Here is a 27834-nt window from a genome sequence, read left to right on the forward strand (position 1 = left end):
GTACATGGCCTTGATGTCCAATTAATAAGAATATCTAGGTGTATAACCTGCGAATAGATATTTTTGTAACCTCTGCAGGTGATTCCAAAGTGCAGGCAGGTTTGAAAACTGATGTAGGAATAGGAGAAGCCTGAAAATCATCTATGTGGTTATGTGCAATACTCAGTTAAAAATGCAAGCCTGAAGCTTGGAGGAGGGGTCAATGCTAAGGACATAGGTTTGGCAGTCCAAATAGAAATAGTAGCTATACTATTGATATTGATATTGGGAAGTTGATATTGACAAGAAAGGCCTATTGTGTGAGAATAAAGGAGAGGTGTGATAGAACCTTGAGGAATTTCTAAGAAACTGAGAGCAAGGATGCCATATTAAAACTGAGGATTAAGTGAGTCTATATGTTCAACAGTAAAACTCCCAGAATACTGGCAGCTGGGGGCTAGTAGGGATGTAGGTCGAAGGAATTTTCATGGGATAGGGGTGACCTTAACATGTTTATAGGCTAAAGAATAGGACTAGTTTAAAAGGGACTAGTTTAAAAAGTTGATAATAGAAGATAGTTTCAAGAAGGACAAAAAAGAAGATGATTGGCGTGGTGATTCAGATGAGGGAGAGGAAATGAATCAGGTGGAGCTGTGAGTTTCAGGAAGGGAGGAGACAGCTTATGAATTAGGAGAGAAAGAAGGAATGTTGGGTGGTAAGCAGTAGTAAAGTGGGAGGGAAGCGAAAGGGTTTCGAATGAAGGCAGATTCAACGTGAGTAGTCAGGGGGCAATTATTTGAATAGAGAGAGGGCTGAAGAGGAGAAGGGACTGGAGGACAAGAGTGGGATTCAAATTCCCCCCTCTCAGTAGAGATTTCCTACAATTTTCCAGTCCTAAGTGATTGCTACCCCTTCTAAGCTGTATTGCATTTGCAATTTGCACCACACATTTGGTGATTAATCACACACAGCCTTGTGAGACCATTTCCATTGTTGTCTTGAACTTCCATTTGTATCTTTTATAGTTAATTTTAAGGTGATTACACTCCATGACTGCAAACTCCTCAGGACAGCAACCACATCCTAAATTTCTTTGTTTTACTTGCTTTAAACATGATTTGAGCTAGAAAGTACACTTTATTTAATTTTAATTGCTTGATATATAATACTATTATTAAAGCTAAAGCTAGAACTACGCTTTGTCTTCTAGTCTTTCATGATGCTTTATCTTAGCTGTGTAAATAATGGCACGATCCTATCTTCCTTTCTACAATTTGCCTCTTGCTTTTTATTGTAAATAAAACAATCTTTAAAAGAGCCATTTCACCTATTTCTCCCCACATAACTAGTAATTTATACCATAAAAAAGAAAAAAATGTGATTTTATTATTATGTTTGTACTTCCTGAGTCAAATCAGTTGGTTAAGTGTTTTGATAGGTTGTCAGATTTTTTTTAGGTCTTTATCTAAACAGACTTGCTGAAAGTGTATGCTCTAAGTTGCTTCTTTGAAAAAAATTAAAAGCATCTAATGTGACTTAGCAGCTGACCAGCACCCTGGCCGATGAAATTTGTAGTCTCCGCTCTGCAGCTCTCTAACGAGATTAGGTGAGATTGCGCCTGAAAAGGTGAAGGCCTCTGAACTGACATAAACTCAAAGGGCATTTGAATCTCTAACGGAGTCTAATCTCTGACATATTGGGTGTACTATAATCTGTGTACATACACATCCTTCTAGTAAATGTTGACTGACATTTGGTGAACATAATATAGTTTCTACTTTTCTAGACCTTTGTAGGAAATATAGGATGAGGAGCTCTGCTTTGTAAAGTGACCTGGATCACTTCTCTGGAACAGATTCTCCATAAAACGCACACTCATGCATTTTTCCAAGCCAGCTTAGTCAAATTTATTTCCCTGCTGTCATTCATTTGATGCCTCTTCTGGCTGTCATTAGATAGATAGAGGGAAATACTGAATTTCACTAGACAGTTCCATCTGGCTGAAACCAGTAAAACCAATCATTTATGGTGGGAATTTTTGGCGCAGTTGTGAGACCAGAAAGAAATTAGTAAAGTTTCAGCAACGTATTTGAACTCCAGTAATTATCTGAACCTGTTGAGGTTCATCCATAATTTGAGGGGTATGAATTTTGAATTATGTGGAATTTTGAAAAATTCTGTCTCAGCTCTTTTCTTCTTTTCAGCCTCTCATTCCCAAAGCTTTTATTTCTTTCCTAGCTGAAAGTCAACTGACAACCACATGATATAAACTCATGATTCTGATACTAAGCAGCCTCAATAGAATCAGTAATATTCACTGTTGTCAGATAATGACAGCCAGTTTAATGTTTTGGAATTTTTCCCATTGTCAAGACTTTGGAGGTTTCAGAATCTGGCCTGTTGTACACTCAGCAAGTGCTTTACACTGACCCCCTTTTTTGAACACACATTGTTTCTTCTCTTCACAAACTCTTCTGAGAATTAAATATCTATAAAATGGCAGCTTTCTGGGCCCCACCAGCCATTCTTATTAATGAAGTCCTTGTGTCATGATGTTTTGTTCTCTCAAGTAACTTAGACTAATATGACTCAACAGGAAACAAAATGTATTTTTCAAAATTATCATTAAACAGTGCTGCCATTAATTTTTGTTATATTTTAGAATGAAATGAAGTCATCTGATTTCCTAATAAGTGAGAACTGTGTAACTATTACTGTTAATCAGTAATTAAAAATTCCCCCCCTTTTTTGGTTGAAGGCTAAGAATTATTAACTGTATAATATGGGACAAAGAGAACAGTGATGTGAACAAAGATATCACTGGATAAAGGTAATTTTGATGTTCTGAGTGTTTTTTCTTCCTTTGTAGTTACTTTTGCATTTTATCCAATCATGTAGTATTTTTCGGTTGTATTCCTGCTTCAGACCTCTGAGACACAGCATCCTCTATCATTATCTGCAGATTTTTTTAGTCTCACTTGTACCCAAAAAGCTTAACACCCGTGCTCTACTGGCTAATACACAAAAGGAAATCAGATATAAGAATTTTAAGATAGAATCTCTTTGGATATCTTGAATTTTAAGCAGACATTGTCTCACAACAGCTTCTTTCAATGACTACCTTGAAATAGAAACTCTTGTTGTGGGAACTTTTCCTAGGAAATCAATAGTTCTCTTTCTCTCCATAAATGGTAAAATTGGATATTAGGAGGTATAGGCATACTTCTTCTCATAAAAGAGAAATGGGTTGGGGCTGTCGCACTAATGATATGATCATCGACAGCAGCATCAAACAATGGTTATTAAGCTTAATTTGCAGGCACGTGGACTGCATAACCAATAGCCATTTTCCTCCTCCTCTTTGCTCACAGGATAACCTATTTCGTCCACATACCCATCTTCTTTCCTACTGCCTGGCTCAGATGAGGTGGACCCCATTCCCCAGCCCAGGCAGTGAATCACAGTTAGTCCGTCAGACAACCGTGAGGGCCCTCCTTGCCGGGTTAATGCTTGGTTTAGGCACGGCCAATTAATGCACTTCTGACCTGTGAGATATGAAGAGAAGACTCTGCTTGGCTTTGGGAAAGGTTTTCTTTTTTTTAGAGAAAGAAACAAACAAGAATAGAAGGTTCCCTTTCAAATTCTATATGCCTTCGCGAGGATGTAAAGCTGAACTGCTATAGCCATTTTGTCACTATGAATAGAGCTAGGTTGAGACAAAGCTTACATGCCAAGGATGAAAGAGGGGACAGATAGATTCTTTATATCATTGAACAGCTGGATTAACTAACCCTGGAGCTGTCCTACCTTCAGCGTTTTTAATAATTTCCCTCTTTGTTAGACTTCTTCTATTAGTAGAGTTGGAATTTTCTCTTATTGGGGACACAAGCATCCTAAGCAACAAATTCACTGTTTCAATGAATTATTATAGACTGCTGAATATTATACAATTTGAATCTTTCTCTACCTGTTACCTCTCAAAAAACTTTCTTTTACTTTTTCCCCCCACTGCTAAACTGTCATCTTCTCTCAACTCATTGCTACAAGGTGCCTTTGGCCACTGTCACTCTATTGAAATATCCTCATCACTGTTCACTCATGACGTCTTGGTTACCAAATCAAACATTCTCTGAGGCTCAGCTCCCTAATCTACAAATAAAACATTTCATCCTGATTGGTAGTTTTAATTAAAAAATTATTAGCCAATAATTTCTTTCAAACTAAATGTTAGTCATAACCCCAACATATAAAACAAACCGAAGTGGAGTTTCTTGGTTGACTCAGAACTTGGGGGCTTTGCCCTCTGTTTACTGCCACCTGGGCCTTCTATAGCCCTCCCAGTGAGTGCCCTGCCTCTGCAGGCCTCACAGGTTCCACAGGATGTAGTTCAAAAACTAGCCTCCCAATCTGGCCTTCGTGTTGGTGCCTCTCCTGCCTCATTTCCATTTGCACCAACTTTCCTATGCAAATGCTTCAGTGGTTTTCCATTGCGTTCCTACAAAGTTCCTTCCTTTTGAGCTTCGTTCCTTTGAGTGTCTTTTGTCTTCCTTTGCTGTAGCCACATGCGGCTACTTCTAGTCTCTAGAACTGCCCAGTTTGTCATTTTTTCCATAGTCTTCTCATTCTGCTCCTTATATCTTTGCCCATCTCCACCTGTTCAGTCCTTCTCACTCCCACCCAGTACCTGTTTAAGTCAAATGACTCTCAATTTTCTCAATGTTCTTATAGCATTTGTAACTCAAGTATAGCACCCATCACATTCTCTCTTTGAATTTTGTATTAATGCTATTTCTCAGGCTGTGTGCTCTCTGAAGGAGGGAACTATGTCTTGTTCATTGTTCTGTACACTGCAATGCTCAGCGTATGTCCCTCACAGACTACTCTCAAAAAATGCTTGTTAATGAACAGAAAAACTTACAACAGAAATAAAAATCCTTCAGTTTTGTGGGTGTTCTTTAGATTTTTTATTTGTTGGTCCTTTAAATATTTGTATCAATTTTATAAACTGATCTCTACTCTGAGGTTATGTAGATTAACTTGATTTAATTGATTAACTTTAATTGATATGATGGAATCTAAGCCAGTTATATAAAATTGAGGCGAAGTACCTTTTTAATGCAAAATGTTTTATAGCCCTGCATTTCATAATTTTTTAAAAAAGCAAGCTACTATGTCCATACTTGGAAATTTGGCTTTTTGGCATTTTAAACAGGGTTATTTATGAGTTAGCTCACTGACATCCTAGACATACCAGTTGTGAATTAATAAGTGTAACAGCAGTACTAATACTATAATTTTTAAACACTTAATTTTCATTTAAATAATTGTTATTGAGCTCTCAGAGAGGACAATCAAATATGTAATTTCAATAAAGTATATCTCTTTTTGTATGTATTTTTCTGTTTCTTATAATCACTATAAGATTATCATTCCTTAATAGGATGTACTTGAGAATTCCATTAAGTTTAATAAAAGTTACAAAAGTTGGTGGAGGAAAAAATATACCACTGTAAACTATTTAGTTTCTACCATTTCATTTTAGTTATTTAGAGCTTCATAATTTTATTAATATCTTTAAATAGTTCTGATGATAAGGAAAAGGTATGTTGATTTGGTAAAGTTAATATTTCAAATAAACTGTAATAAGAATATATTATATGATACAGTAGTGATAGGATAGTGATTGAAATGCTTTGGAGGGAAAAAAAGAAAATGAATTTGGTAAGTTTTTTCCAAGACTAATATTATCAATTATTTTCATAAATGAGGAGGAACTGACTTTGAGACTACAAATAATGATAGAGACAAATAGATATATTCCAGAATTAGATAACTGAGATCTTGAAATAAGTCCATATATCCATAAGCCCTAGGCAAATGGAAGGTGCCGTCGCCAGGATCATTAAGTCAGAGAATCCCTTCTCTGTACCTGTCTGATCATCTGCCAAGGAGGAACGATATGGGAGAATTATCAGAGTTGGATGGTTGACTAATTCGTATGTGGTTTCTAAGAAGACCAGAGATATTTCATACATTCCTAAACTCCTATAGGTGCAGCCAGGGTAGGAGTCTGACTCCCTGTTCTCATGCGGTGGTGGGTGGGGGGCTGGGGCCATGATCTGGGCTACAGTGAGGAACTTTGAATGGGATGTGGAATGAAGGAGGATCGTGGCATCCAGGGAGAAGGTGGACGTGATAACCAAAGACAGTGTGAAGCAGGGACTGAGTCCACAACTGGAGGAAGAGGGACTGGATGTGAAAAGGAAACCAGGACGTTGAACCTGAAAAGAGCCAATTTGAGGCACCGATACTCAGAGTCAGATGCTTCACAATAGGGGCCTTGGGTACTAGCAGAGGTGGTGGTGGTGGGAGCTGTTAAGGTGCCAGAAAAATCAGTCCCAGCACAGGCCATGCCTTCCATACACCATCCTGTGATTCCTGGGGTTCCTCTTCAGAGCAAAAATACTGGCTTTCTAGATCCCACAGATCCCACAGTGTGTGACAGCTTCATACTTTCTGGACTCCAGCATCATACCCTGAGGTAACTAGATCCTGATATTTAACAGATTTAGGATCTGAACTCTTGAATTATGGTTTTAATGTTTGTTATTGTTATTGGAAATATGCAATTATTAGATACCTTGTCAAGGGTCTTTCATGTTAAGATTTTATCAACATGTAACTAGAGGTCTACAGTAAATTAGATATGACTGTACATTCGTTATTACTCTTGGTGCATCTAGTGGTCATAGGGTAACATTTGAAACTTACCAACTGGCTGGTGGTTGAACACTAACTTAGCTGTTGATCCCTTTCCACTTCCCACATCCCCCCACTACTTGCCCATTAATTCTGTAGGACTCAATTCAAATCAGGAAAGGAAAACAGGTCACTTAAAATGAGTGTAGTCAGGGAAAGGCTCTAGCTCTTAGGACTTTACCCGTAGGAGCCTGGTAAATTCCTTTCTGCAAAGTATTTGATGCTTGCTGCTTTTCTACCAGTGATGATGCCTCTGCCGGGTCAGTCCCTAGAGATAAGAGAACTGTGACTACAGTTGCAGACAGAGAAGACTCAGAAGAGGGTAAGATAAGGAAGATTTTCCAAGTAGCTTTACCTATTTAGCATATATGGCCTAGTCTTTAAACTCCCAGCATGTAAAGCAATATCTCCTGTCCTAATAATTTCCATATCTTGGTCTCCTAACAAGCATTGAGCAGTAAGTGGGCTCTACTGTCTGTCTGCATCTGACTGCCCCAACTGTGTTAATCATCGTCTGTTTGGAGAAGCGTGGAAACCCTGGGGGATTGGCTCTTGGCAGAGTCAGTAAATTGGTTGGTTTGTGCAAAATTTTTGGAAGAGAGTAGAGTGGCAAAATGAGTTAACAGTGGCAACATGAGTAAAAGTGGTGCTGAAAATGCCGAGGAACAGCCTCCTATCTAATTGTATTGTAATTTTGAATAAAAAGATCTTTGTCAAGTACAAGCTTGTTTAGTTATTTTCAGTGCTAGTAAGAAGCTCTTCATCTAGTGCAAATGAAGAGTGAGTCTTTGGCTTTGTGAGTCCAGGGCCCCACACGATCGTGGAGAGCACTGGCAGACGCTTGCTGTGGTAGGTAGCCATAAATGATGACAAAGCACAGCACTAATAGGACAGAGGAAAATATGCTGTTCAAGAAAAATAGTCTCCTTTTCATAAAACACATGACGTTTCTGCATCCTGCATCGGCCATGATATAATGATCCTATTAACAGAAAAGAAATGAAAAATAAGGAGTCAGCATGGTTGTTACCTAAGCCCATCATAACATTCTAAATTGCCTGAAGTTTCAGTCTCCTAAAAAGAAATTACAGTTGTTGAGTGGCCCGCTTGGCTACTTGGCAAGATCTGTAATTCAGATGGTTCAGGACTTAAATCTTATGGAATTTTGTTTCAGATTTCCTATGTAAAAGGGTCACAGCCTTTTACATTTTACAGAAAAATATGAGATGATTAAGGCCAGAAAAAATAGGCAGGTGAAAATAAGAAACATACCTCTTTCTCTGTTTCATAAAACTGTGGTGGAGTGCTAAGTAAGACAAACAGCCTTATAATTAGAAAGAAAATTATGAGAAGTTATTTTTATTCTAAAAATCGCATTAATGGCTTTGTCTGCAGCAGTTATTACCAATTGCCATTAACTCGTTGGCACAAACAAGCTTAAAATTTATTTCACATTCTGTAGTCCTAATAATTTTTTTGAAAAAGTGTGGCATTCAAATGGTGTAATTAAAACAAGTAGAATAATAAACATATATTTATGAAGAGTTGTGTATGTATTTGTTTTTAAGTCGAACAGATAATTTCTAGTGACTTAGTGAGTCATACAGTGAATAATTAAAATAAATTTAAATTCAAATATTAACATTTCAATTTTCAGTTTGGTGAACATAAGCAAATTATTATAAGTTTGTTTTCAATTCCTGCAAAGCATATTAAAATTAACTTTTCCTCCATTTAAGTAATGTGTATAACTAAACTTCCTTCCTACTGTGAAACGGTTTCATTTATTGCTATTTGTAAACTGCCTAGGATAGACGCACAGTGGATTGGGCTCGAAACTCCTTGAACAGTTTCTTTTGAAATAACACTACATACGTTAAGCTCAATTACACATCCAAACAGCCACAGCTCACTTTTGGTAATTTATTCATTGATTTAACATAGTACCCAGAAGAGCCATGCCTGCTGTCATTTTTGTAATATATTATGTTTTAAATATACTCATGCTCACCCATGCACACCATTAAGGTGTGCATAAACCTGTGTTTTTCTCTCTTGACAGCTATAAATGTTTGTTATTATTACACAAAACATATGTTCATGTTGTTTTTGTCTAAATTATTCTATCTGGGGCTATAAAGTTTTAATGTTATTAGTTGCCCTTAGAATTTTAATGTTTCACTGCTGTAACCTTCTTAGGATTTCTATGCAATTAAATAGAAACTATTTCGCTGCAGCCTGGAAGAACAATATATTTTATACAAATAAAAAAAAGCAAAACCTTTCTTGCTCCATTTTCTTTCAGTGTAGTAAAAATGTTTGCTTGGCAGTTTTTCTTTTTGGCCTATGGAAGCCTCACCTGTGGTCCTACCTGAGCCCCAGCTGCATGCAGAACATTGCTCTTCCTGCTCCTGGCATCTGCTGGAAAGACATGAATTAGGCACCATTTCAACCAAAGGGATGATATTTCATCAGCCCTTTGGGGGTCATTTCAGGTGCTATTTAGTTGATTCCACTTGGGTCTGGCTTCGGTCTTGTATGTGCAGAGACCAATATGGACTAAATGGGAAGTCCATTATAATACCAAATATGCGTCTGACTTGATTTGTTTTCCCAGCTTGGGTCAAGGATGGTTTTATTTACAAATCAGTGGAAACACTAGCATTTGATTGAGTCATAGCGATGCTTTCTCTTATGTCTCATTTCCTTTCTGTACCCACTCACTGTATACTTGGTCTAGGCCTCATCATTCCAGCCAGATAGGGCTGCAGACTAATTTTGAAGTCTAATTTCGCATGGGTAGAATCAGTGAATCACAAATAATTTATATTTTACAGATGAGGTTCTAAGGGTATCCTGACTGGTTTGACTATAATTCTTTAGTTAATGTTGGCAGTGTCTACCCACCCCACCCCAAGTCTTTCTCTATACAGCGCTGGGGCTGAATAATGTCATTGACTTTTAATTAACACTCAGCTTCGATTTTACTTCTGTATACCAGTCTCTCTACTTCCATTGTCATCTTCCTAAAATATATGTTGGATGACGTCAAACTCCAACTCAAAAGCCTTGCCACAAATAAACCTGAACTCCTTAATAAGTGTTCAGAATTTTCCTTGATCCAGCATTGAATTATTTCTCCAGGCTCATTGGCCCTTAGATCTGTTGCACAGCCCATATCGCAGCCCTGCTTTTCCAACATCGTGCTTGACCACAGGTCCAAAACTGTTCCCTCAGGATAGAGTGCTCTTCTTTCCTTCCTGTCCATCCAAATTCTCTTTCTTCAAAGTCCAACTCAAATACTGCTTCATCCATTAGGCCTGTCCTAATTCTCCCTCAGTCAAAATTGATCACCTCTGCTACATTCTTTCAGCACATTGCTTCTGTATGATTTCTCATATATTTCACTGTGTCTTATCGTTGTTCACTAGATTATAAGCTCCTTGAAGCCAGGAACTATACCTCTTTCATCTTTGTTTTCTTACCAATACTTTGCACAGTATTTAATAGGTACTGCTTTATTGGTGAATGAATGAACAGTACTCCTTTTTTCTTTTCTTTTTTTAACCTTGAAATAATTGGGAATCATTGAACTATTAGGCTGATATCAACTTAAGTTTTATTCAATCTCCCTGCCTTTGTTCAGGTTTTATGGACATGAATATAGACCTAAAGTCTGACAGACTTATAGAAAAAGAGATTATATATCTCCTCAGAGCACCACATTATGTTAGTGGAAAAATCCTTTTTAAATTCTTCTGCTTACGTCTGAAAGTACCATCAATAGCTTAGCTCATCTTGTGTCTGTCCTTTGAGGAATCAAAGATTATCTAGCCTTCATTCTTTGAATAATCTCATACCACAATAAAAACTCAATGTGAAAATCAGAGACACACAAAAAAATAAAGTTTAAGCTAGGGCTGGGTATCTCATGTATCAGCACTGCCTAACTTCAGTTTGCAGCCCAATTTGACTGGTAAGAAAATTAGTTATTTATTAGTCAGTATTTGGTATTATTTTGTTTTTCTAGAGTGTGAGTTTCTAGATTGTGAGTTTCCACAGAAATTGGAATTATTTTCTACCAGTTTGATCCATTCTTGATTACGATATAAATTTCCAGAGCATTATAAGGAGTTTATTCTTTTTCCTAAAACCGTACCCCTGGGGCCGACCCCGTGGCTGAGTGGTTAAGTTCAGACGCTCCGCTGCAGAGCCCCCGGGTTTCACTGGTTCCAATGCTGGGCGCGGACCTGGCACCACTCATCAGGCCATGCTGAGGCAGCAGCCCACGTGCCACAACTGGAAGGTCCTGCAACTAAAATATACAACTATGTACTGGGGGGATTTGGGAAGAAAAGCAGGAAAAAAAAGAAAAGATTGGTAACAGTTGTTAGCTCAGGTGCAAATCTTAAAAAAAAATAAAACAGTGCCCCTCAAATAACTTTCATTATGGAATGAGAATTTCTCAATGTTCTTGGGAGCTGAGTCTACTAGGATATTATTTTGATAGAAAATTGAGTTAGTGTCCCTTCTCTTTTTTCTCTGGCACTACCCCGGGTGACGGCAGTCTCCAGGAAAAGGAAAACAGGAAATGAAGTTCTTAAAGGATTTGTGGAAGTCTCTCCTGTTGAAATCACCCTTTTGGACTTGCATGCTTTTTGTCTCCCGCATTTTCCAGTTTAACACCATATGCAAAGCCCCGTTGGAAAGAGACTTAGAAAGCCACATTCAACTTCCTTTTTAAGCCTTTGCTTTCTTTCCTTCTTTAGAGTGGTATCAAATGGTAGAGATTAAGGTCCTCAACAGGCCGCAGTCACTGCTCACGAATAGTAGACCTCTTCTAACTTACGCCATTTTAATTACATTTGAAGTTTTTACCAATTATAGGGCGAACCTCTGCAGGGCAGTGGGAGGTTGGGGCAGGTTGGTGTGGAACCTGAGCAGCTTCTTCTTTTAGAAACAGAAAAACCTATAAAGGAAAAATGCAACATTTGTCGAAACATGGAGATAGCAGAGAATGGTGAACCAAGGTGCTTGGTTACACAGTAATCTCCCATCCAGCGCTCATTACTGCTAAATAATCGACTGCGTGACGAGGAGGTTTCTCACGAGGAAAGGGTCAAGGAGGTCACTTATCTGGTGGTAATGACCATAGCGGTCGTTCGAGGGTATTAATGCTATTAAGAATAGAAGTTTAACTTTTTATTGAAGTTTTTATTTAAATGATATTAACTTCAATTCAACTTTTAATTGAGGTGCAACCATCCAAATTCTACAGCCAGGCACCAAGAAGTAATGAACATAAAATTACATGTTCTTCTGATGGCTTGATGGGTCTTTATTAGAGTTTCAGCGGCCTCCACAGAGCTGTTATCAGACACAAACCGCTCTGAAGTCTTCTATTAGAATTAGGGCTGGGTGAGTGATTCCAGAAAATAATTTCAACCTGGACCACTGAAAGAAAAAAAAAAGGAGGGAATAATAGAAAGAAAAAAGTTTTCTGTTTGTTGTTTTGCCTTTTTTCTTTTTTTTAAGGTGAAAGGGTCCGTGTGTATGGCTAGGTCTGGACGCATTTGCGAGGTCTTTAAAACACAGTATACATCTCCCTTTTATCCTCCCTTCCTTTCCTCCTTCCTTTTTTTCCTTTATCTCCAACTGCATGGGAATAGAGAAATATCCCTCAAAAAAGAAGGGTTTCTTTTTCTTTCTAAATTTTAAGGAAGCTTATCTCTCTTGAGAATTCCAAACATCTGTGTGTCACTGGTTCTGTCAGGTTAGGAATCCCTGTGAGAAGTCAGAATAAAATAAACACTTTATTAAAATATTTAAGTTGAGCCATACAAAAGCGAGAATTCATGCCAGAACTTTGCCGTCCATGATTTATAAATAAGCTATTTTCTCAATAAAAACGTCCGACCACCCGCAGCTCAGATTTTGTGGAGAAGTGGGAGGGGTGTGCAGTGTGGGGAGGGTATCTTCTATCATTCCTTTTCTAGGAACAAAAGAGAGAGACGGCAATTTCAAGCTTCATAATTTTACCTCTTGGAGCCAAGAAGGAAGGAGCTACGGGTAGTGAACAGTTTCATAAACAAAATCGTCCATACCTAAACCCCTTTGTTTCATCATAATCATAAACTTTGTGAAGATTTGGTGTTAAATTGGTTGGTTGCCATTTTACAGCAAAGAAATTTGCTAAGGAATTGATAATGGCCTTTTTTCCTTTGGGAAAGGAATTAAACTGCTTTACATTTTTGGTAGATAGCCAGTGTTTTGTCATTTAGACAAGTCACATTACTATGAAAACATCATGCATCATAACACAGCATAACTATGTGATTTGCTGAAGTGCTAGTTTCTCGAAAAAAAAAAAAAGAGGGGAAAAGAGAGAGAAAAAAATGATAAAAGGCAGGCATTTTTTTTCAATGTCAGAGCCATTCAGCATATTTTTCTTTTCCCCAAGAGCCAGTAGCAGGAAGCTCTCAAATTGGCCCCAGTCTCTGGTGACCAGGTGTAAGTGGGCTTCTGTGAATGTGAGAGGACAACCATAAGCTTTGTTTCTAATCAGAGAACATACATGTAAAGTTATGACATGTTCCAGTGCAGCTAGTTGCATGCAAGCTATTCATTTGTCAGGAAAATGGAAGGACTAGACCCCGGCTCTTAAAACACAACCCAACTTCTTCAGTGACTTGAAATTGTCTTTTGGGAGAGTGATAATACTCTGCCTTGTTACATTGACTAACCGAAGTATTGGTTTGGAATGACCTTGAAGTGAGAGGAAAAGAAAACTGCTTCCCAAAAGCCGGTAAATATAACCATTTCTGTGTGGGAACTAGGGATTGGTTATTCTAAAATGCAGATTTGTCTTCTGTGTGCAAACCGAGGCTGCAGTCCTCAACTGCCTCTTCCTGTCCCCATTAAATAAAATTGTCACAATTTAACATGGAAAATTTTTAATTGAAGATCTCATCTCATTTTAAACTTGGGTTTTGAGAAGATCTTGTTTCATAGGCCTGTTCAATTTACCTCAACCCATCTTTAAATTGAAATTAGAAATAAGGTCCCAGATGAGAATATAAGCAAGCAGCTTATTGCATTGTTCAACATTTAGAAAATGAAGGATTTTTTTCAACTATAAATAGAGTTTAATGGAAGTTACCTCATGCTGCTATTATGGGAAAAAAAAAAGCAATATGATACATTACTTGTGGAATTTGATGAAAAGCCTGTTAATGCAATGGAGTTGAGTATCAGCATTGATTTTATTTTCCAAGACATATTTGTAATCATTTTTATAATAGTTCAGGGAAAAAGGCAAGATGCTTTTGCAACAGAGATAAAATATTCCTATCAAAGTGAATAGCACCTGCTAGGACTTAGATTCAAGCACTAACTCCAACAGAAGTGAAATTATAACCTGACAATGTGAGCCTCCAGTGTTCTCTGGAATCCGAGGCTTCCAGAGAATTTGCCCTTCCGCACCAGATGTGTAAAGCCTGCCTAACAGTGTAACCCTGTCCTGATACAAAGGGGTTAGTTCTTTTAACGTTTTAAATGATTCATTCTTCTTTCTGATATTACAGTAGTCGGTGTTCATTGAGGAAAACCTGGAAACTACAGAAAATAATAAAAAAGAAAGTCACAACTATCTTACCATTGAATGGTAAGGATGGCTAACATTCTTATGTATAATAGTTCCTTCTAGTCTTTTTTCTACTTCCAATAATTTTGGTGAATTTTTAACAATTCACAGCTTATACAGACATTTAAATTACATCAAGATAGTCTATACTTCATATTTTCTATTACAAAATATACTTTCCATGCCTCATTTTCCACAAATTGCATTTCATTTTGTTTGGAAGGTTTGTTTTCATATTTATTTTGCTAAAATTCCACAGTGTGCTTGAAATACCCCATCTATTGTTTACCATGTTATTTTTAGAAAATTATTCTTTGTGCACTCTGTGTTTGTGTATAAGATTAAGATTAGCACCACTTCTGTGTTTATGCAAATAAACTTATGATGTTATAATGACAGGTTTTATATTTACCAATTTTCCACTTTTCAGAATGCCTTCTTGGATAGTTTACGATTTCATGATTGGATTTCATGATTGAATAGTTTATGATTTTTTAAGATTGAGACTGGGTAGATTTTAAATAGGTTTTACAAATGTAGCAAAACAGAGTTAGTAAACACTATATATTACAGTTGTACAGTTGTGCAAAACTAGGAGAAATACATTTATTGATCTCCTGAGAGCAGTAATTGCAGTGTGAGGAGATGGCACTCTATTCACATGCTTCCAGTGCTTCGAAGTTCTTTGCTTTGATTGAACGCAGCACTCCAGCATGCAGCTCATAAAACTGTTTGAGTTACTCTGTCAAAAGTAGCCTTAGAATAAGCTGTTGAAGTTGCCACGTAAATGAGATGTTTCAAATGATTTAAAAATTTGCAGCAGCATTTTGATTGTCAATTTAGGTAAAGGTCTTTAGAAAGCAAATACAATACACTGTAGATATGGTTATGCTGTGAGTTGTCAATGTTCTTTTATAAACATGATTACATGTAGTAGGTCATTATAATACAAAAGAAGCCTTCTTAGACCTCGATGGCATTCTAATAGCATTCTGTAGCATTTAGGAAATGGCCTTTTGGCTGATGGGGAGTGAGATAACTTTCTCTTCCTAATGTTAGGATTTTCAGCATTATATTAATACCTTTTCTGCCAGGGCTTAGAAACATTTGTTTTTTAAAAAATGGGGGAAGGTGGGAAGTAATGTGACTGGATATCTGTTTTGCTATGAACCATTGATCATACATTTTCCTCCTCGCCCAGGTAAGCAGCAACAAAGGTTTATTGAGCATCTTATATGAAAAACATGTTAAATTCTCTTCAAATGGCTTTAAATAAAAGTTTAGGAGCTTTTGATATATAGGAGGGGCTTAACTGCTAGAATGATTAGTCAATTCATTTGTCCATTCATCTATTTATTCTGCAAATATTTATTAAGTACTTAATATCTACCACACATCCCAATGTGTTGTCTTCCCCAGACTTTCAAGTTTTCCATTCTGGGAAAACTTAGGCTTCCACTAAATGATTTGGTAAGGTTGCAAGAAAGGAGAGAGACAAACCATTTCCTAATTGAATGTCAGGCAAAATTGATCTTTAATGGAAATGTTCAGGTATCAGCAAACTTTGTGCTCAGATGAAGTGGTAACTTTGCAAAGATATGCGTCTATGTCTAAAAATCCAAACAGGAAACCTTGATGTGGAACTGGGTAGGGGATCAAAGAGCCTGGCTTTGGACCCAAGGCACAGTGACCTTTTGGAATGACCTTGGAAGTTATAAACGGCAAGTAGGGACAAGAGACCTGAGCAAGAAAACCAAACAATGTGAAACTAAAATTCAGTCTTTAGCTTTATAGGTTTAAAAAATTCCAAAGGAAAGCTTGGAAATGACGTATTCCAAGAATACCGTGACATCATTTTTATTTGATTTAATGATTTGCATATTTGGAGGATGACTTGTTTAGCACCAAAGTATGTTTAGATTAGTTTATTCATAACTCTCACTCATTTGTATCACATATATTTTGTATGCAACTGGAATATTTTGTCAGGTCAGTAGCCACAAAGAGTTAGCAAGTAAAATCATCTTAATTGTAATGCCATCTAGGATAGAAAATCAAGAAGCTATGGACACATGTTAACTGGGTCCTTTCTCTGTTTACTTTTCTAACGTAATTTCATTTTAATAGTAATGAAGCATAGTATAAAGGATTCAGATCCACCCCATCAACTCATAAACGGTCTTTGATTCATTTTTCAGTCTTTGATAGATTTTAGGTGCAAGACAATAAAATCATACAACATAAGGCTTTTACATCAGAAAATATGGAAATGGAACAGTAGTCATTCTCCTTAGGACAGAGCCCTCTATCTGGAGAGAACAAGAGATTTCACCCCGTTCTATGAAGTTTACTCATTTTGGTTTGTTGTTCTGATTTGTAGTGACAGCATCTGTAAAGAGCACAGGCTTCCTCCAGTAGATTGCATCATTGTTCCCATGTTTCATTCCCCTTTCCTGTAAGAGGATTACACACCCCTGCCTACTACCATGTGACTTGCAGGCCTCCTGTGGAGGAGGATGCGCCCCTGCCCCATCAACATGCAGCCCAAGTTTGGCCATGTGACTTGCTTTTGGTAAGGGTAGGTGAACAGATGTCTGAAGAGCTGTTGCCTATCTCCATCAGCTCTCTGGCTCTTTTCCTCTCCCCCAAAAATCGTATGTTCAAATAGAAGCTGGGCCTTCAGTCTAGATCTAGGAATGAAGAAGACAGACAGATGGAGAAAACTCATAGCTCAGTCACTGACATCCTTAGCAGACATGTAACATAAATGAGAAGTAAACATTTGTTTTTGTAAGCCCCTACCATTCAGGGTTGTTACCGCAGCAAAGCTTATCAAATACAATTGCCAAAGGCCTGCCCAAGCATTTCCCCATCCTCATCAAACCGGTCTGCACTTCTGCATGTCTCCTCAACTCGAAGTCTTCCTCCAGTACTGCTCTCTTGCTCACAAACCTTCCATGTCTCCTTGTTTCAGATTCTAACCTTGTCTATTTCTAAGGCAGCCTACAATCTAATTCATATGTCAAACATTTTGTTATTACTCCACACAGCCTCCAACACTAGTTGGGCCAGTTTCCTCATTGTCCCTCAAACTCCACACATATGTTTAGGACATTAGAATGTGCTCCCAACACTGACTAGCTGGGTGACGTTGAGCAAGTTACTCAAGATGTCTAAGCTTCAATTTCCTTATCTTCAAAATGGGGATAATAAAAGTACCCAGCTCACAGGGCTGTAATATTACCTAAAGTTAAGCATGTAAAGTGCTCAGTGAGGTACCTGTCGCTTAGTAAATGCTCAATAAATGTTAACTGGCATTGTGTTGTTGCCTTCACCTGGAATGCTGTTCTTCTTTCTGATTTATCTCAGTTCTAACCGAACTTCAAGTTTGAATTCAAAGTCCACTTTCTCTGTGAGGTTTTCCCTTATGGTTTTTTTGGTAGTGTCTTTTACTTGCTCATTATTGTTTCCTCCTGGTTTTAAGGTTTTTGAAAACAGCGATGAGTTAAACCTACTCTGTATCTTCTATAGGCTGAGGACATCATGACTGTCCAACCTCATTGATTGACAGTAATTCCCTTGTTGAAGTTATTCATTTTGAGAGCTAGTTATTTGGGGAGAGGGGTGGTGGGAAGAGAGAGAATCAGTATAGAAATGACCGTTGTTTTAGCAGAATGCTACTTTCAGACTACTCTGAAAGTGGTTGACATCTGGCATGTCATCCAGTTCTCTTCCTAAGTACACCCCAAACTTGAAAGGGTCATGTAGTCCTCACAATAGGTTTGGTATTAAGATAAAAACATGTCAAGAATTCAAAGCTAAAGGAGGTGAGGCTCAGGCACTAGAGTTAGTTTTCAGTGTGGAGCTCCAGGGTGACTTCAGTATTACTCAGTTTAATCGGGGGAGTTTTGAAAGGGAAGATCATTTCTAGTTCAATGAAGTGTATGTTCCGCCAAGGTGAAATAGTCTTGTGTTATTTGGGACTCACTGCCGAGTACTTTATTAATTGTTTTCAGATTGGAAAATAAAGTTACAGCCTTTCCAGGAAACTCTGGGAGTCAATTTATTTTACTGAGGGAATGGGGGCACAGACAAGCAGCTTGCCAATTCTATCCAACTGTGAAGAACAAGGAATTATGGGAAGTTTGCTGTATGAGTCATGGTCAGAGTAAAAGCTTTTGCTTCACGGCTTAAGGTATGTATAAGTTATGTGCAAAATAAGTAACTGGGGCTCTGTGTTTGGATGTTTCATTGTCCACTTTAATTTGTATCATTCACTAAAAAAAATGATTCACATGAAGCAAGTGTATCACAAATCCATCTGTAATCATTAAATTGAAAGTAATTTTAGAAAGTACTACCCTCAACAGAGAACTCTATTATTAATTTAGCTGTGGCTGGGAAGCTGTCTTGGAGCTGGGAGCTGGTGTTTTAGCTAGGTTAGATGAATGAATGGGAACAAAATCTGATTGAAGAACACTGGTTGGAATAGATAATGCTTACCTTCAAGGTGTTGATAATTATAGTGGGGGGAAATCTCAGATATTTTTATGGCAAAATGTGTTTTGCTGGACGTATTTTACTAGACACATAAAGAATGTTGAAAATGAGTGAATAATTACAGTACCTAATTTTTTAAAAGTATGAATACATATGTGAAAGTTGTAGGAATGTATTTGATAAACCAAATAATGGTAGAAGAGGAGATTACATCAAAGAACAGGGTTATAAAGCCATGTTTATTATCTTTTGTGAGAACAATGTGGCACCATTCAATTTGTTCGTTGCTGTATGTTGAATAGTTCTCAGGAGACCTGAAATCCACCATTAAGCTGACTGATTTACATGCAAATAGTGGTCTTCTCACTCAGTTGTGTATAGACTAATATTTGTAAAGACTTTGTATTTTGCGCAGAAATGTTTTGCAATTACTTAAAAAATTATTTAAAATAAAGATATTGCAGTATCTGTTAGACATTTTAAACTAGAAATCTATATACCTTTAAAAATACCAGACTTTGAAATGCAGTAAACGGCACATGTGCAGAAATATCTACACACATATAAGATAATTGCTGGCAATCAAATGACTTGCCCATCAAAACAAGCAAATGATGTCTGTTTTACTCTAAATTCATGGATGCTGTCTTCGTTAGGAGTGTTAACTTATCAAAACATCATTTCTTGTACTTAGAAAATGATCAAAAAAATTTCCTTAGGTGGATGATAGATTTTGAAAAACATTCTTTTGATGTGTGAGTTCAAATTAGGACAGCTAAATTAGAAGGAAGATATTGAGAAGTAAATATTTGAGTTCCTCTCTATTGACAGGCACTGTGAGTGGAACTGGTGGTTCAAAGTGGAGAAAAGCACAGTCCTGGTAGCCCTACGGGAGATCATGGGTGAGAGTGAGAGAGTGACGTGTAACTCTGTGCTCTGAGGGCAAGGCAGGAAGTCACACTGGTGGAGAATGGCCTCTCCACTAGGCATCACAAAGCCTTTTTGGATGGCCTGTGCTGGACCTGAGTTTTCAAGAATGAATAAAAATTAGTCAGATGAAAGTGTACTTCAGGCAGTGGCCATAGAGCGATACTGTCAGGGAATAATAACTAATTCCTTTTGGGTGTTGGGGAAGGAGGAAGTGGCATAAGTTGAGGCCAGGGAGACAGGCAAGGGGCAGACTGTGAACAGATTTGTGTGATAGGTCTGATGACTGAGTTTTAGTCTGATATTTAAGGGGCACCTGTGGAGGTATTTAAGCAAGGGGGTACATGATCAGCTGTGAAATTTAGAGGGGTCTCTGATAGCAGTGAGCATGGATGGGAGACACAAAATGGGCCAAGGAAAGCAGTGAGGAGGGGAGCCCCTTGATGAGCTGGTACAAGGCAGTGACAGTGGGGAAAGAGAGGAGAGGATGGATCCAAGAGATGTTGAGGAGGTAGAAGGACCTTGGCCTAGTCTATCATCTCTAGTTATACTTCCCATATCTTTAAAATGGAAGTAATACTTGTACTATATACTCTATAGAGTTGTTGTGTGGATTAAATGTAAAACACTTAGCATAGAGCCTGGCACATAGCATCGGTTCAATGAATGTTAGTTTATGGTACTTCATAATACATCAGCATAACTTGGTAGGTGATGGGAAGGAAGGGAGAACATAAGCAACTACTGTCTTTTGATGAGGCACTGGGTGAAAAGCAGTGTATTCTCAGATAGGTGACTGTGGGGAAGGCATCAACTCTGAAGCACAGAAGCCGGATTGTAGTGGGTTCAAAACAAATTCAGCGTGAAGAATTGTGGAAAAGACAGATTATTCTAACAAGATATTTGACTGTGAAGGGAAGGAGAAAAACAAGATAATAGCCAATGGGAGATGTTATATAAAGGTTTTCTTTTGTTGTTTTGTTCTCATTTTGGGTTGTTTGTAACATACATAAGACTATGTTCAAATGGGTCAAGAGTCAGGAAATAGTGGCAAAGGGATCATTGGTGTAATGAACCCTGAGATTATGTTGGAACAAAACAGGAAAACAAAAGAGAGCTGATATATGGGCAGGGATTAGAATTATTCAAGACATGTCTGGAAAGAGTAAATGCATTAACAATTGGAGAGAGAGAGAGAAGAGAAGGGAGAAAGTGCTGGGAGAATCAGAGAGACTGTGGTCGGAGAGTGGCACATGGGACTTTATGTTCACATCCTAGATACCGCAAGAATATGGTTATGGGAGTGGGTTGCAGAATGGTTTGGTTATCAGAATCGAAGAAATCAAGGAACTAGAATACAGGAAGAGTTACCCTAACATACATTGAAATTGTCCAAAGCAGCTGGAGATGGGGACAGGGAGAGACAAATATCCTGAGCCAGGTGCCATAATCCTCAACCAAGGAATGGGAAAAATCCAGGAGTAATGAGCCACACAGAGAGATTTAGGATGAGTCTCAAGGGACATGTTTTTAAGTCAGTGTAAAGGAGCAGTGGTTTGGAAAAGGCTATGGGGAACATGAAGACTGTTTGTCTTGTGCACATTGTGGTTAACGGAGAGGGGAAGAATGAGAAACTGCTACTCCCGAGGAAAGAGCTGGTGGGGATGTCAAGAGGAAGATGAGTTGGGAGCAGAATTGGGGTATAAATAAAAAGACAGAAAACGGGGCCTCTCTTTTGAGTAGTAGTAAAGAATGGCAAGGATGAGAAGCATGGTAGAACCGAGTGGTCCCGAACTTCCATTTGGACACAGGCAGAGGCACTGGAGGGTGGCAGCAGACTGTAGCCTAATACACAATATATTCAACTCTGTGTTTTATATGCCTCTGCTTTGTTTATGTTTCTCTTTTGCGTCCAACATTTTGACTATTTCACTGTGTGTGAGAACTTTAGGCAGAAAATTGAGGGAGAGAGATAGTGAGAAGGAGTGAAAATCTAGTCAGTAGTTGATTGCATATTGTGATGAAACCTTAGAAATTGTTGTTTTTGTGAAATAACTGCTGCACATAGTTGAAATTATCTAATGGCCTAAACCAAGCAAAACAATATGGTCAATGGGAAGATGACTTTTTGTATCTATCTTCTTTTTTTTTTCTTTCTTCCTTCCTTCTTCCCTCTCTTTCATACCTTGTTTTTTCTCCTCCCTTCCATTTAAAATGCATATGTTGTGTTATAACTACCAAAGCACTGTGCTTGGTTTTTGGTGGGGTAAATTGGTGGTGGTGGTATACAATGAACAGAACTTAGTTCCTACTCCTAAAGTCATTATAGATAAGGAAAGAGACTGACATTATACATAATTATACCTATAATACCAGCAAAAAGCATGGACTAAAATCATGGAGTAAAGGATAGTTTATAGAATTGTAGAATAAGGAGCAATTAAAGAATATGAAATGCTTTATGAATTTATGTGCCTCAGTGGGATTTTTGGTCCTGATATGACAATAACACTCTCCAAATTTCAAAGTCTAGATGGCTTTATATATGTAGGATTTACTTTGGTTCTCTGCCATCAGCATTGATAACTGACATACATGCAATATATAATATTCAAATGCTATTGCTATTGAATGGTTCAAAATATATTAATGTTATGATCTATTGACACATGTAAATAAGCCCTGAAGATGATTAAAGGAACTATAGGTAATCCAGAAATATATAACTTGTTTTTGCATGAGTGTACATGAACTTATAGTTTGTGGCTAATCACTGATGTGCTCAGAGAATAGAAATATTTACTCTTGGAGAAAAGGTTTCAAGTACATATCAAATTTTTACATAGAGGATGCTGCAGCAATCTTCATCTATCTCAAGACTAGAACTAACAATTAATTGTATCTATACAACACCAATCATTTCCATAAAAAGTGAAAATAATTCATGTGTTCATTCATTCATTCAGTTGTCAAATGATCATTGAGTGCTTTCAAGTGCTAGGAACTACACTAAGCTTTGGGGAAATGATAGTGAGCAAAACCAGATAGGATTTGTCTCCTCCTGGGGCTTGAGGAAGATGGAATGTAATCAAATATTTGCACAGATAAAAATAAAATCACACCTGTGAGGTATAAGACAAGGGAGAAGTGCAGAGTGTTAGGAGAACTCGTAGTTGATTTGATCTGGTCAGGAAGGTCGGGCAAGTGTCCACCCAGGAAGTGAAATGGAGTGGATATCTAAATAATGATTAGGTATTAACTAGGTAAAGATGGGTGGCAGTCAGGGACTGAATCTTTTCAGGCTGAAAGAGTGTTAGTGAGTATTCTCCATGATGGCAGGATCAGAGAGTGCAAGGAGGGCCCTGGTGTGGGGCGAGATGTGGGATGGAAGAGGCAGCCGGACTGCTTGGGGCTTTATAGTTCTTCTTTGCTGTGAAGGCAAAATATACAGCAAGTGAATTCAATTCCTGTTCATATCTTTCACCTTGATATAGATACATCTCAAGGCAAATGTCATTTCCAGGAATAAAGTAGAGAAGACATTATTGTCATGATAGAATATTTAATAAAATGTAAAAATGGTAATATCCTTTATTTTTTCTTTCCGGTAAAGGCAAGACAGCACACCTCTTCTTCAAGCATAAAATAAATATATAAATAAGAGGAAAAATAAGATCTCTAGCTCCTATCTTGTTTATCCTAATCAGGATTAGCTTTATCCTAATCAACAATCTTATATTCAACCTTAATGATATTTCATTAGCTTCTCAGAACCACCTTTCCTGTCTAGGTCTAATTATATCTAATGTAATGTATCTCAACTCACTATATTAAATCATTTTTTAAAAAACATTTAAAAAACATTTTAAAATCACTCCAGAGCTTTGAGTTAGGTCTTAGAACAGATTGAGCCCTCTTATTTCTTTTTGGGGTCCATGACCTTCCAGTTTTCTCCTCAACGCATCTTCTTTGTTCTCCTCATATCTCATCCAGAGAGATGAAAAGAAACAATTTTCCTTTGTAACAATTCATAAATAGTCTACATAAATAAAATACAAACATAAACATCTGTCCTAATCAACCCTTAAAATAAGTCAGTTATTCAATATGCTTCACGTTGTGAATAGAGACCAACTCTGTCTTGCCTGTGCTCACTTTGGCCCTCACAGATAACCCTCAATGGACTGAGAGTCTCAGGCACATCTAGGGATATATTTTAATATCCTGTTATCCCCTAGAGATACCAAGGTTCTAAACCTTACGGATACTAAGCTTCAAAGAACGTGGTTTAGAAATGACACAGAAATACTACCTCAGAGAATCTGTGTAGTAATGTCATGGGACTCTTTGTCACAGAAATACACAAACAAAACATGTTCAAACCAAAGTATGCAAACAAAAATGTACAAACAAAAATCCAAAGATGTGAAATGGTAAGGAATCATTACCTCTGCCATTTCTCTTTGACGACCTTTCGGTGGTGTGTTTTCATAAACTGCCGCCTTTGGATGTGCTAGGCAGAGAATGCTCAGATTTCTTTCAAGGTGCCTTGCGGGTACTGTATTCAGTGGACTTGTAGGAGAAATAGATTGCTGCTCTTCTGCTCCACGGATGGTTCCTGTGATTTTTTCCTTCACTAAAAATAATGTTTTGGGACTAATAAAGAAAAATATTCCCATCTCCTCTCTGTGATGGTAATAAGTAATCAGGTGTGCATTCAATTAAATCTGGCACGCTCAGTATACAGAAGGGTGGATCAGAATGCAAGAGAAAAATGCAAATTTTATAAATGGAAGAAGTGGAATATACAATAATATGCCATACAATAGAGAAAATCAGAAAGCTAGGGCCTTCCAGGCAAAGAGAAAGAGGACTACTTGCTGTCTTTTTAAGTGAAAAACTGAAGGACTTCTGTTAACCAAGCCTATTGGACTTGAACTTTGGGGTTATTTTTAAGAGTAACGGACAAAAACAATGGTCTCTAGAGGACAAACCTTGACAACTACTGATGAAGACAGGCTAAATTCAGTGTGTCCGTAACTTCCACTCGGTGAGAAATGACAGGGAGCTACAATCAGAACTTGAGTTTGTTTGAGGAGACTAAAAATGGTGTGGTCTACAGGTGCATCCTTGATGACAGTGGAAATAACAGGGTGCGAGGGTCCCGTTACAGAAAGGGGGGCACGTTTTGTTTTTAAGGTATTACATTTTAACCTGGCAAGAGAGAGGGAAAAAAGCCAACGTTCTTAGGCTAGAAGTTGTTTTTGAAAATGTTCTTAGTACTTGGAGAAATGGAGATGGCAAATCAGCAAATAAATGAAGGTATCTTTAAGGGAAAAGGCTGTTAACATTTTTTTCCAGAAATGCAATATCACTTACTTGGAGGAACAGAAATGATTAATATAATCTTTGTGTTCAGGGAAGCTATTCCACAAGATAAAAGGCTAGTAATCTAATAACTAGCATATCAGTATTATTTTATTTGCTTTTTCCTGTTTGTAGAAGAACTCCGGTGCTATCTTGTTATTGTTGTTATACTTGGCTAGTTACACATCTACGATAAGAGAGCATAATTAATGTGAAAAATTATACTGAAATGGTTGTGTTTATTTTGTGTCACTTCAGCAATGCCCCTTCAGGAGTGCTATTCTTATTTCCACTTGCATTCAATAATAGGCTTGCAGCCAGTGGCACTGTGTTTACACAGTTTTTGTCAAAACAATTTTATCTCTAATAGATTTTTATCTACATCGACTGAAAACTTCTGTTTCTGTTTAAAACTTTAATGTGATTTCTTGCATCTCTATTTCAGGCAATAGAAAAACTTTTGAACTTACATATACTTGGCAGCTTTATATTTTTTCTTTCATAAAGTTGATTTAGTTTTTGAAATAGGGGGAAAATGCCCTTAAAATTAGGCATCTCATTTTTAAATGGTCTTTGAGGAAAGCAACAAATTTGAACATAGTCGATTCCATTCATTCACCACAGAAAGGAGCATTTAAAAAATACTGCTGTGCTGTGACCTACAGAACATTAGAATTGGTTGCAAATATAAATTAATTCCCCACAAACATTAAATGAACCCCCACAAACCTTATTTTGGAATATATAGGGAGATATTTTCATTTCGATGCACAAGGATTTACACGTGTGGCTCCCTATTAGCATTACTCAGGTAAATCCCATTAAAAAATGCATACGCTTCTGAGTGTATAAATTTATACATGAAGCACAGTTAAAGTATATCAGTGTTAATACTGTACCGTGGGAATACAACATGACGAGGAAATTGGCAATACAATTAAAGTTCACATAGTGTTAGAATTTTCTCATTAAGATAAAAAAAGTTTTCATGACAATATAAGAGGATAAATCAAAACTTACTAGTACAACTAGAACAAATCTGTGCATTTCAGGATAGCTCTGAAACAGGCATAATAAGGAAGATCAATGCTCTGGATCTCTCGTAAGGGACTCTCCGACCATTGTGGTGTCCTAATAAGTGTTTGAAATCTTCCAGCCCTGAAAGTAGAAAGTAGGAATCAATGGTTAAAACCCATGTACAAGGATGCGTATGATGCTGAGAAAAGTGATTCCTCTCTCCTTTCTTTTCTTTTTTCTTTCCTTCTCCATTTTCTTCCTACATTCTCTTCTTATCTCCTGTTTTTCTTCTTTGCGCCTTTCTTTTTCTTCCTCCTGATTCATGAGCATGTTCCTTCCTCTCCCCCCCCCCAAACATTTGTGCTGCTCAAGAAGGGTTACAGTGCCAACTATGCCAATAGTTGGCATCAAGGGGAAATACAAAGAGACATGTCCTTTACTTAAATGGACGTTTGAGCTGTTATGAACTTGGTACTCAGTCTTGATTCTCTGCCCAGACCAAAGCCATCTGAAATAGAAATGAAAAATGCATGGTTCTTCATCTTCAGTTAGGACTCAATCTATAGGCTTAAATATACTCATAATGCTGACTTTGGTTATTTGCCTCTTTCGCCCCATTTTTCATAGATATATTCACTTGACAGTGAAATATTAATGACTCCTACATGAATAGGTGCTCATATATGCACACATATACAGAAAGCACATACTTTGACTTACAAGAGCTACTCAGTTACAGACCCTTGAGGATGAGATGTTTGCGAGAGTAGACTATTTCCGACAGATCATTTGACATTAAATGGTCTGATTTAGTTTGGCGGTCTTCTGTTTGCCACAGAATGATACAGAGGCATAGTAAACCCAACATCCACAAAAATCTCAGTCCAGATGGAGTCGGGATTGTATTTCAGGAATTTGAAGAGGTGGTTGGGATGGGAAGTTGCTACCCTCCAAAGGCTGTCAAATAATGTCCAGAGAAGTGGCGTTTTCTGTGAAGGTCATTTCTCCCTCCTATCAAGTGTTTCCAGGCCAGCATCAGAGAGGAAAGCTGTCAGTAATTTCTAACCTGGCTGGGTTTTATCTGGTGACCTTGGAGCAAAGAAACTCTAACATAGTGCTGGTTTCTTGAGACATTCATTTGATCTCTCTGTAAATACTGCCCAAGGGGTTTTGTTTCCAGGATGTTCCCGAGAGTTCTACTAGCCTAGGAAGTAAAAAGGGTTTTAAGTACTCGAAATTTTTTTCTAGTTTGCTGTAAAATCGGACAAAGTCTATATAACAAGGCCTTGGATTGCTTTAGTTCTCTATTGTATTTTGGGGACCAAGATTTTTTTAATCCTGTAGCTTCTCTGTTCCTCTCTACTTCTGCTTCCTTTTCTTCATTCTTTCTACTCACCAACTCTCACAAGTGAAACATTTGTGTTATCCTAAATGTATAAATTATTCTTTAGCCTTCTCACTTAATCACTCCAATTTGTTACACAAAGAGTTCAAAAGTTCTTTGTATGATTAGCCAATAAAATTCCCTTCTGTCTTTGTCAAGAGAGGCCTCCTTTTTTCTAGAAAGCTGCCATGCCATCCATGACGCTTCTGGTCTTTGACAGACTAACAGGTGTGTTTACTGTAATCAATGGATCATTCAA

General features: G+C 37.6%; 1 protein-coding gene and 1 long non-coding RNA gene across 23 annotated transcripts in view; one reads left to right on the forward strand and one right to left on the reverse strand.

The window, feature by feature from the left end:
• AKAP6 (A-kinase anchoring protein 6) overlaps positions 1-27834 on the forward strand; it is a 503988-nt gene that overhangs the window by 310059 nt on the left and 166095 nt on the right. The window lies entirely within an intron of this gene.
• Positions 16456-27834, reverse strand: part of LOC103551956 (uncharacterized) — a 45289-nt gene continuing 33910 nt past the window's right edge. Inside the window, exons 2-4 of one of the 2 annotated variants that reach the window (XR_011530727.1) lie at positions 26195-26332; positions 24256-24443; positions 16456-17070 (exon numbers count right to left, since the gene is read on the reverse strand). This is a non-coding gene — a long non-coding RNA (uncharacterized lncRNA). Of the gene's footprint in view, positions 17071-22740; positions 23238-24255; positions 24444-26194; positions 26333-27834 lie in introns of those variants that run through there. The other variant, XR_545120.2, reaches the window with a different exon arrangement.

Source organism: Equus przewalskii, chromosome 1, assembly GCF_037783145.1.
Source record: "Equus przewalskii isolate Varuska chromosome 1, EquPr2, whole genome shotgun sequence".
Classification (NCBI taxonomy): domain Eukaryota; kingdom Metazoa; phylum Chordata; class Mammalia; order Perissodactyla; family Equidae; genus Equus; species Equus przewalskii.